Source organism: Mauremys mutica, chromosome 9, assembly GCF_020497125.1.
Source record: "Mauremys mutica isolate MM-2020 ecotype Southern chromosome 9, ASM2049712v1, whole genome shotgun sequence".
NCBI classification, from domain to species: Eukaryota; Metazoa; Chordata; order Testudines; family Geoemydidae; genus Mauremys; species Mauremys mutica.
Window position 1 is genome coordinate 5475175 of NC_059080.1, and position 10275 is coordinate 5485449.

Here is a 10275-nt window from a genome sequence, read left to right on the forward strand (position 1 = left end):
CTGAATTCAGTGTGTGATCATTCTAAGAAACTAACATGAGCCCTGAGATACAACCTCATAAAATCAATCTGGCTTCATATAATCATCATAAAACCAGTCTGGCTCCTATCACTCCTGAGAGACACAGGACTAGCTGCAGTTACTGCCTTAGCAACAGGACCCATCTTTTGGAAGGGATGCTTTTTCCAAAAATCAAGACAGCTTGTTTATTTTAGGGATCTGTGGTGTATGTGTGCGTTTTCTTCTCTTCCAGTGGCTCTTAGTTTTCCCAGATCATCAGGCAGGCCATGGACCACACCAGTGAAATAGCTAATAGAGGCACATTCTGTTCAGTGGTAATACAATTAAAACTCATGACAGATGGTAATAATCGCAAGCACTTATTTTTGAAGGGCTTTACAGTGAGCTAATTAAACCTTGCAACACCTCTAGGAGGGGCATTAGTACCTCCACTTTACAAATGAGGGAGAGCTGGAGAAGTAGGATCACCTCACTGGACTCAGTCCTGCAACTTCACATCTGTGGGACTGCTTCATTGGAGAGAACAACAATATCAATGACAAGAACAGGTCCAGCAAGACAATTACACATTATAAAACACTACAGGTATATTAATTTCAGTGTTAGTCCAGGCTGCAGGATCAAATACTCCAGATCATTAGGGTATATTTAGGGTTCCCATCAACATGTGTCTGAATATTAGTATATTCTTAGACCCCAGTCCTGCACAGAACTCCTCACAGGTGCAGCCCAGGGTGCAAGCAGGATCACTGCCCAAGCTGTAGCTTGAAACATCTGAACTTATTTCATCACCACAGATAGTTAAAGTGACACAGTCAAGTTTAACATGTATTATGTTCCAAATCACACCTTTCAGAAGATTATTAAACTTGAAAACTTTAAACCTCTTTTCACTATTCATTGTTTATTTTTTGTGCTCAGCTAGGTCAAGGAAAATAGATTAGTCCCTTTCACTGTTTTTTCTCTTTCTAGTCAACTTAATTGACTGCATAATCAGATCCTAGGTTTTCTTACAGTACCATCATGCCTCAGTGTTTGGATTGCAAACACAGAGTTTGATCCTGCATTCCTTGTATACTCAAAAGTTCTCAAATTAATGGAAGTTTTGGGTGCAAAAGGAATTTAGCATCAGATCCATTCTTTGTGCCAGTAGACAGTCTGTTTGCCTGTCCCTTACTAGCATGCACCTTGCAAAGAGCCTGATCCAACTCCTATTAGAAAATCAACAGGAAAAACTCCCATTGACCTCTCATAATACAGGGCTGATGTACTCAAGTTAGCCAGAACTGGGAGTACATGGACACCTCTGCCTCAAAAGAAGAATCTGTCATTCCCGTCCAAAAATCATTCTGCACTCCCTCACTTGCAATCTTAAATCATATTGTGTCCTATTCTATATTATGCTCGGTTCCAGTATAGGAAAAAACGGGCAAGAACTTTTGAAAGTCACAGTTCAAAAAAATGTATTTCCTTTGTCTCCCCCACCCAGCACTCCCCTGACCTCAGTGCCTGGTTGATCTCTAATGCTGACCCCACTGTAAACCCAACATGTGAAGGGCAAAGAACTCGCACGTGGCACCTTCCCGACCTCCAGGCAAAGGGAAACCCCAGAATATATTACAATCTACATTTCACCAAAAATACGCTGGTTTATTTCATGCTCCGATCTGCTCAAGTTACTAGTTAAGATCCTAATCGTGCAAACAGTTTAATAACCTGGCACACACGAGTAGTGCCCTGGACTCAGTGTGTGTAAAGTTTCTAAGCTCTTTCCCTCTAGCAGGGAAACGATTTCCTAGGGTCTCAACCAAGCCCCACGGATCGCCTGCCTGCCCGCCCCGGGGAGAGCTCCCAAGGAACTCCACACCCGCCAGCGAAAGCCAGCTGAATGCTCCAAGCGCCACTCGCTCCGTACCAGCACCTGGCAGCGCAGAGTGGTGCCCGCATGTGTCAGAGCAGGCGGGATTGCTCCAGTGTTTGCGGCTCCTTTCATCGCCATTCTGCTTTGCCGACGTTTGAGCCCAGGAAGGGAGGAGGCCGAGGGCCACCTGAGCTCAGGATCCGGAGTGATGGAGGCTTCCGCGCAGGAGGTGGGAGAAATCCCTCCAGACCCTCTGCTGCGCCAGGGCAGCCCAGGCAGGTCCCTGCAGCGAGACTGGGGAGTTGTCTGGGGGCGGGGTGCCCAGGGGGCCGGGGCTCTGTGCCTCCACCTGGCCGGAGACAGAGGCCCCCTTCCCGCCCCGAGGAGTTTCTACGCCTGCTGCCATGGTGCATCTTGGCAGCTGCGAGCACCCGCTAAGATAGAAAGCAGCCAGCGCCTAGGACTCTCTGAGCCAGCTCCAGCCGCCGCCGCCGCCCCCGCTAGCTCCGGGCTGAGTCTCCTGCTATCTCAGCCGGGTGCTAGGCAGAAGCGCGCAGGGCGCCGCGCCGCGGGGCATCCTCTTCCTCCCTTGGGCGCTAGGGGAGAGGTGCGCAGAGGTCTTGGACACCCCCCCCAACCCCAACCCATCCCCGCAGCAATCTTGGCCGTGCAGGCGATAGGGGAGAGGCGCGCAAGGTGCAGAAGTCTAGTCTAGTCTAGTCTCCCCAGCAGGAGCCGGACTTTTCTGCCTTGGGGCCCCTTTTCTGAGGCCCCAAGGCAGAAAAGGGCTGGGCGAAGTGCGCCGTGTGCTAAGGGAGAAGGGCGCAGCGCTGGGCAGAGGCGCGCAGGGCGCAGCAGTACCTGACTGCCTTGTAGGCTAGAGGTGGCGGGCTGCAGCCTTCCTCCTTGGCGCAGCGAAGAAGGGCGCAGGGCGCTAGAGGAAGAGGGCGTAACTGTAGCAGACCCCCGCGCAAGGGAGAAGGGCGCAGGGCGCGGAGGGAAGAAGGCGCAGCTGTAGCAGACCCCCCCCGCGCAATGGAGAAGGGCGCAGGGCGCGGAGGGAAGAAGGCGCAGCTGTAGCAGACCCCCCCCGCGCAATGGAGAAGGGCGCAGGGCGCTGAGGGGAAGGCGCAGCTGTAGCAGACCCCCCGCGCAATGGAGAAGGGCGCAGGGCTCTGAGGGAAGAAGGCGCAGCTGTAGCAGACCCCCCCGCGCAAGGGAGAAGGGCGCAGGGCGCGGAGGGAGGAAGGGGCAGCTGTAGCAGACCCCCCCCCCGCGCAATGGAAAAGGGCGCAGGGCGCTGAGGGAAGAGGGCGCAGCTGTACCAGACCCCCGCGCAAGGGAGAAGGGCGCAGGGGGAGCAGGCAGCGCCACAGACATGAGGCTGGTCCTGGCGGAGCGGAGCCTCAACCTCACTAACCCCAGCTGGGCTTGGGGTTCCGGCAACCTGAGCTTGGAGGGGCCGCTGCTGGGCTGGGCGTCTGGGGGCCTGGGGCGCACGGGGCACAGCGTGGCGGCCTGTGTCTGGGCATCATCCTGGTGCTGGGCTGCCTGAACAACCTGCTGGCCCTGCGGCTCTTCCTGAAGTTCGAGTCCATCCGGACCCCCATTAACCTGGTCCTGCTGAACATCAGCCTCAGCGACCTGCTGGTCTGCCTCTTCGGGACCCCCTTCAGCCTGGCCGCCAGCGTGCGGGGCCGCTGGCTCCTGGGCGACGCCGGCTGCAAGTGGTACGGCTTCGCCAACGCCCTCTTCGGTGGGTGCGGCTGCCCAGCTCCCACCGAGGGGAGGAAACAGGCCTGCCGCAGCCCACAGGGGCAGTGCCCGGGCTGAGTCACGCTTCCTCTTCTAGGGCGCTGGCAGCGCAGTGCTGACGGGGACAGAGGCCCCGGGTTCCTTGGGGTAAGGATCCCCACCTTGCATGCAGCCACCTCCCGAGTGGGAGCAGAAATATACAGACTGGCAGGGAAAGCGGTGTGTGCTTCCACCCACTGGAAAACCTGGCCCCAGAGACCTGTTAGGACAAGACAACTAGGCCCTCTTGCTAGTGCTGGTTTATTCTGTCTTCTAGGCCAAGATTTTCAAACAGGAGTGTCTACATTTGGGCTCCTAAATCCACAATTAGGCACCTAAATAAAAGTTTGGGCTGATGTTTCAGAGATGCCCAGCATGCACAACTGCTGTGAATTTCAGGGCAGTATGTAAGTGTGCAACACCTCTGCACATCAAGCCTCTTTTACATATGGATGTAGGAGAGGAACTGAAGGCACCTAACCTTGGAAGTGTTGGCTCTAGTGTTTGGTGGAGGGTCTGATTAATAACAGAGAACAAACTGTCCTGGTTGCCTTGTTGTGGTTTGGGGATGGAGAAGGTGAAGTGGAAGGCAGGTGTTGCTGAGTGTGCCCTGTGTGTTGGTTTCCGAAGAAGAGTCTGGTTGCTATGGGTTTTAGTAAACCATCATTGTCTACAAGGTTTCTTTTAAATCCTTGCATGTCGGACCATAGTTCTGGGCACTTCTGCAGCATTGTTCAGTGGCAGAGGTGTGCAACCCTACCTCCATCATCCTAACCCTCTCTTTCCACTTATTTGTCGCTTGCTCAGTTGAGTTCCTTATGGGATGAAACTGCATATGCCTGGTCTTGCTCAAAGAGGAGTTGTTTCTGGGAAGTTTTAAGACCTGTGTCTTTTGAACTTAAAACAAGCAGGAAGAATGCTCTTTGCTTTAACAAAAAATTCTACCATGTATCCCCCCCGCCCCGTTATCCTGGCAATGCTTTGCTAGACACATCATCTATAGATGTTCTGAGTTTTAGGTGACCAAGGAGTTTTAGGGCCGCCTCGACTAAATGTATACAACTGGAGCCCACTCATCCTGTCAGCTGACGTCAGTATGGATTATGGGCACAACTGAAGGGCTAAGCAGGCACCAGATTCTCCTGCCTGTAATTTACTGTTATCACCGGCTCACAGGCCAATCACACTTACTATTATTGATATTTATTTGTATTGCATAAGTGCCTACAGGGGAGATTAGCACATGGCTCTCACACTTCTGTGCACTCCAGCCCCCTTTCCTCCGGCAATCACCCATTAACCCTTATCACTTCACCCAGACTCACTCACCTTTGACCTAGTTCCCTGATACTTCACATTCACTCCAGCTGTTGGAAGAGTCCTTCCATGCCATCTACCACATATCAAAATCCTCTGTGAAACTGAATTGCTTTTCTCCACCCAGCTCTCTTACAGAGGTCTGCATTCAAAATGGCAGCATTTGCTAATAGCTACCACCTAGTGGTACCAAAGCTAGCACGGTTTCCCCCTTTACTTAGGGGAAATAGACCAGAATGGCTGTTTTGTGGTCGCTCCCCAAGGGGATACTATATTCTGGAATAAATCACTTTATTTCAGAAAAAATAGCGTGCTTCCAAAGCAAAGCAATTATTCTGGAACAGAGTATCCACATGGGGAGCTATCTGCAATAGCTATTTGGGTCAATTTCCTCATATAGATAAGCTATAATAACTGTGACCACTAATGTAGCTATGAGTTACGCAGATTTGGGATTTTATAGCTAAAACAAACACATGGGAACAATGCAGAGATGGTCAATATGGGTGATGGTCTACAGCAGGGGTTCTCAAACTTCATTACACCACAACCACCTTCTGACAACAGAAATTACTACAGGACCCCAGGAGGGGGGACTGAAGCTTGACCCCACCCCCACCACCCCAGGTGTGGGCAGAGCAAAGCCAAAGCCCCACTGCCCCAGGCTTCAGCCCCAGGCAGGGGGCCTGAAACCTTAGCCCTGCCAACCAGGGCTGAAGCCCTCGGGTTTGGGCTTTGGCTTTAGCTCTGGACCCCAGCAAGTCTAAGCCAGTGACCCACTTTGGGGTCCCGACCCACAGTTCGAGAACTGCTGTTCTGTAGTCAGTGGGAGTTTCACACTGACCTCTATGGAGGCAGGATCAGCCCCATGGTCTGTCAGCAGAAATAAACAAGGGATCAGCAGAAAGTGGTGCTGCCAGGAGCAGCTTGGGACTGATATTTTTATATCCAGATGCATTTTACTGCAGCCATTCTGATAGGTTTTTTTTTGTTTTTTTTGCTCTTGTTTGAAATTAAAAATCTCAGATTTATTGCACGACCATTTCAAATGCCTGATCCTGCAGCTGTTCCCTTCAGTGAGAAGGGAGTACTTACGAGAGGAAGGGCATCAGGACCGGGCCCAAGGGGTTCAGCTGGCTGCCTGGTCAGAATCTGTGCACTTTCCATCTATCCCTACCCTGTGTGCTTGCTTCTCTCCCAGTGGGAGAATCTGGAAAAGCCAACTGTGCCTATACTGAGCAGTAGCTCTGACAGACTCATGGGGAGAATCCTGCGGGGCCAAAGTCAGCAAGAGTTGGCATGTACCTGCAGTGGGAGTCATGACTGAGTAAGGACTGCAGGGCTTGGCTCCATGGGAATAACCCCCTTCATCTTTCTGACTCACTAACATCATGCCCTTCTCTTTCCTTGCAGGCATTGTCTCTCTGATTTCCCTTTCCATCCTCTCATCCGAATGCTATGTCACAGTGCTCAGGAGATGCATGAAAGTGAACGTGTCCAGCTACCAGAAATCCTGTCTCTTTATTGCAGGGTCTTGGTTATACTCCTTGTTTTGGACTTTGCCTCCTTTGTTTGGTTGGAGCAGCTACGGTCCCGAAGGCCCGGGCACCACCTGCTCAGTAGCATGGCACTCCAGGTCTCCTAACAATATCTCTTACATCATATGCCTCTTTATCTTCTGCCTTATATTGCCTCTTCTGACAATGATCTATTGTTACGGGAAAATACTGAGAGCAATCAAAGTGGTAAGTATCTTCTCTAGCTGCTCTAACATATGGTGGTTGTAACTGCATTCTTCTTTTCTCTGTACTGAATGGGGATATTCTTAGAGTTCTGCCTGTTGCAGGACACGTGATATCCATGTCTGCCTATCAGGAATGAAATCTGCCATAAAGTCAGTGGGTGTTTTGACAGTGACGCCAAATGCTGAACTTAGTGTGGTAGTTCTGGGAGGCTCCATCAGGGAATGGCATGCCCCTTTATGTAAATAAATGTAATAGAAAGGTGATCCCTGCGCCAAAGAGCCCATGGTCTGAGTCAGCCTCAATCTACTTTAGTTGTGATTTGCAGCTATTGGTCTAGATTCACTATCTGCTCCTTGACTCAACACAGCTGTAAATCCAGTTTAACTGGCCAGGGAAACTGCTGTGTATCTCTGGAGCATAGGTGGGAGAGCTAGCAATAAAGACTGTATAGAACACAACAAATATCTACCAGATTATGGAAAGTGAGGGTAATGACTATTATTATGTAGTTAACACATTTCTTGCGGCAGTATCCCAGTGCTCCTGGGTACTGGGTGGCTCAGGTACTTGTTGTTCACAGGACCTAGTGGATTGCAATGTTGCACATCAGGCAACATGTTATTACATGTGCAACAATCTACTGTGACATGCTTTGGACAATTCAAGGCTCTGGTCATAAGTAGCTGTAATTGGGTGAGCACATGTGCAGGTATTTAGAGCAAAATTGTACATCAAAACAGGCTTATCCTATTCCAGTAGAGGTCACTGTTTACATGTATTCTATGCTAAGTTTGGATGTGTATGTTCTCGGCTTGTTACACCCTGCGATAAGGAAAAATGGCACAGATAAACAGACTTCTTTTATACAAACAATTTCATGTTGCCCATATGAGTAGGAATATTAGTGACAGAATAGCTGTGCCCTTGCAAATATCAGGATGGTTACATGACAAAATCATTGGCATGTGTCACATAATCCTTCAGCGTCTATAAACTTGTTGAATTTAGGACTGAAATAACCCCCACTCCTGAGTTTCATAAAACAGTACTTTATTTTAGCAGGTTTCTTGGTTTAATGTGACAATGGTTCAGAAGAGGGAACGCCACATACTTTTTATGGTGGTATCCATGGTTACCTGCTACCTCCTCTGCTGGATGCCATATGGGATAGTATCTTTGATTGCAACATTTGGGAAGCCAGGAATAATCACTCCAACAGTAAGCATTGTCCCATCCATTTTGGCAAAGACTAGCACATTTGTTAATCCTGTTCTGTGTGTGCTCTTGAACAAACAGGTAAGAATTTCACGTTGTTTGTATTTATTCTGGAATACAATTGCTCCTTCATATTAGATTTGTGATCAGTAAGTGCTATTGTTAAAATATATGTAACAACTTTGTATGGGGACCTGTCTGAAATGAGTTGGGGTGTCTCAGTCCCTTTCCAGTGGACCATTACAACACCCAGTCTTATAGCTGGGCTTCCTTAGAAAAGTGATAAAAGTTGGCAGTGATAGATTTGTAACTTGTGCTTCTCTGGAATGGCGACATTTTCCAGCCCTAGCACTTCTTGTCCTTACATCAATGTTCTCTTTCATACAGGGCTTTCTTTAGGCACCTTCTTTGATTACATTAACAAAGTTCTGGTCAATGGTCAACAAAATTCTGAGCTGGCATCCTGACTTGTAGCCTAAATTCAGTGTTAGTGATGAGGTTCTATTACTAATGTAAACTGGCCTCTTTGTTTTTAATTCTGTTTGGGTAGTTTTGTATGTGGGTTTCTTTTTCTTCAGCAAATGGCCCATTCTTGTTGCTATCATCTTTATCTGTGTCAAATATGTAATACTTCAACCAAAGCCTGCCACATTTCCTAGACCACGGGGATTGCTGTTAAAAGAGGGGTGAGGTTCTTTTGAAAGGGGATCTTCAACCCTTGCATCAGAGTCAGAAGCCTAGTGAATAGCATGCATTAGGATCTGTTCAGTCCTATGTTTATGAAGAGTTCCTCTTAAAGGAAGTAGATCCTAAAAACAAGCAACCTATATTCTCTCATTGTGCTTCATGTGGAGCTAAGCTATAGCTTGATAATGAAGTCTGAACAGAAGATCAATCAAAATAAAGGGAAATCCATCCTTAAAGCTGTATATCTATGAGCAAAGTTGAAAAATTCTAGTAGGGAGGTAGGGATTGTCTTGGGGTCTGGATTTGGTTTTCCATTGTGTGTAGTGGCGTATTGCTCCTCCACAGTGACTCCTCCTTCCCTTTTATAGCCGGCTTCATTACCCCATCACTTCCTGCACCCTGGAGGGTGTTGCTTTTGAAACAGTCCACATTTTGTCAGCTGATTTGGGTAGCAAAGCTGTGATTAAAAAGGGGATGTCCCTCATAATGGCTGACAGTAGGGACTAAACTGGGGACTTCCAGAGCTAAAATCATGGGGCTCTACATCTTGAGTTATAAAGATGGGCTATGTAAGTGGGGGGCTGTAACACAGTTGTGTTCTCTGTGGATGGCACATGGAGTGGGACCTGTAATACACATTGATGAGTGGGTTACACTAACAGGCTTCTCGGCCAGTTCCTCAGATTTATTATGCACAGGATAAAGTGCAGGGAGCTAGTAATAATATGAAGTTTATTCTTCTTGTCTCAGGTTTGTGTGACGTGATCCTTAAGGGGCTGCTCAAGACTATGTTCTTAGCATACGCTCTGCTGAATTTCAGTTTTTCAATTTTTCTTCTTCTTTAGTTCTACAGGTGTTTTATCACTTTAGTAAAAGGTGGACCATTCCCTCAGCATACTGAAAACATACTCAATTCAAAAGAGAGCCAAAACTTTGAGACAGCTGGCTGGATAACGGAGATTCCCCTGTCTCAAACACTGGCGGATGAAAGGCAAAGCAAAAATAACACTAAATGCTCTTCAAAAAACCAAAAGACTCTTGTGGTTCATTACAAAGTTTAGATCAAAAAACTGCTTTTACAACCCTCCATTCAACCTCTATGTTGGCCCAGCAATGAAAGAATGTCCCAATTCCCAATAGAAATGAACAATAGGATGAACATAGAAGACATCACCGAGGCCCATGGGACTCTCACTACTCAACGATATTAGGTTTATGTCTGCCAAGAAGAATAAGATGCAATACAGATCACGGTTGGAGCAGCCTTTCACACTTCAGCATACATGCCCTAAATCTTACACATTTAAGAATACCACATGTATGCAAGCTACTGGAATAGACTTCAGTGTTGCCAGTAAAACAAACATTACTGGCAAAGAAACATTTCTACCTAGAAACATCAACAAAACGTTTGTGACCCTCTTAATTCTGAAGTAATGGTTGTTCTGTAATGGTTTTTTCTATATCATTTCTGGAATGGTAGATGACCTGTTACTGCCATCAGAAGCGCTGATTCACTAGCACTGAAATCATCTTTCCTGGAAATACCTCTTCTGGGCCAGTGACACTGCAGCATGGTGAAGTGAGAGAAATACCTGTGTGATCTATGCTAGCTAGTCACAAAGCGAGAAACAG

At 48.0% G+C, this 10275-nt stretch overlaps 1 pseudogene; it reads left to right on the forward strand.

Moving 5' to 3' along the window:
• The first annotated feature begins 3260 nt into the window (after positions 1–3260).
• Positions 3261–9701, forward strand: LOC123377159 (annotated as a pseudogene).
• Positions 9702–10275: the final 574 nt, after the last annotated feature.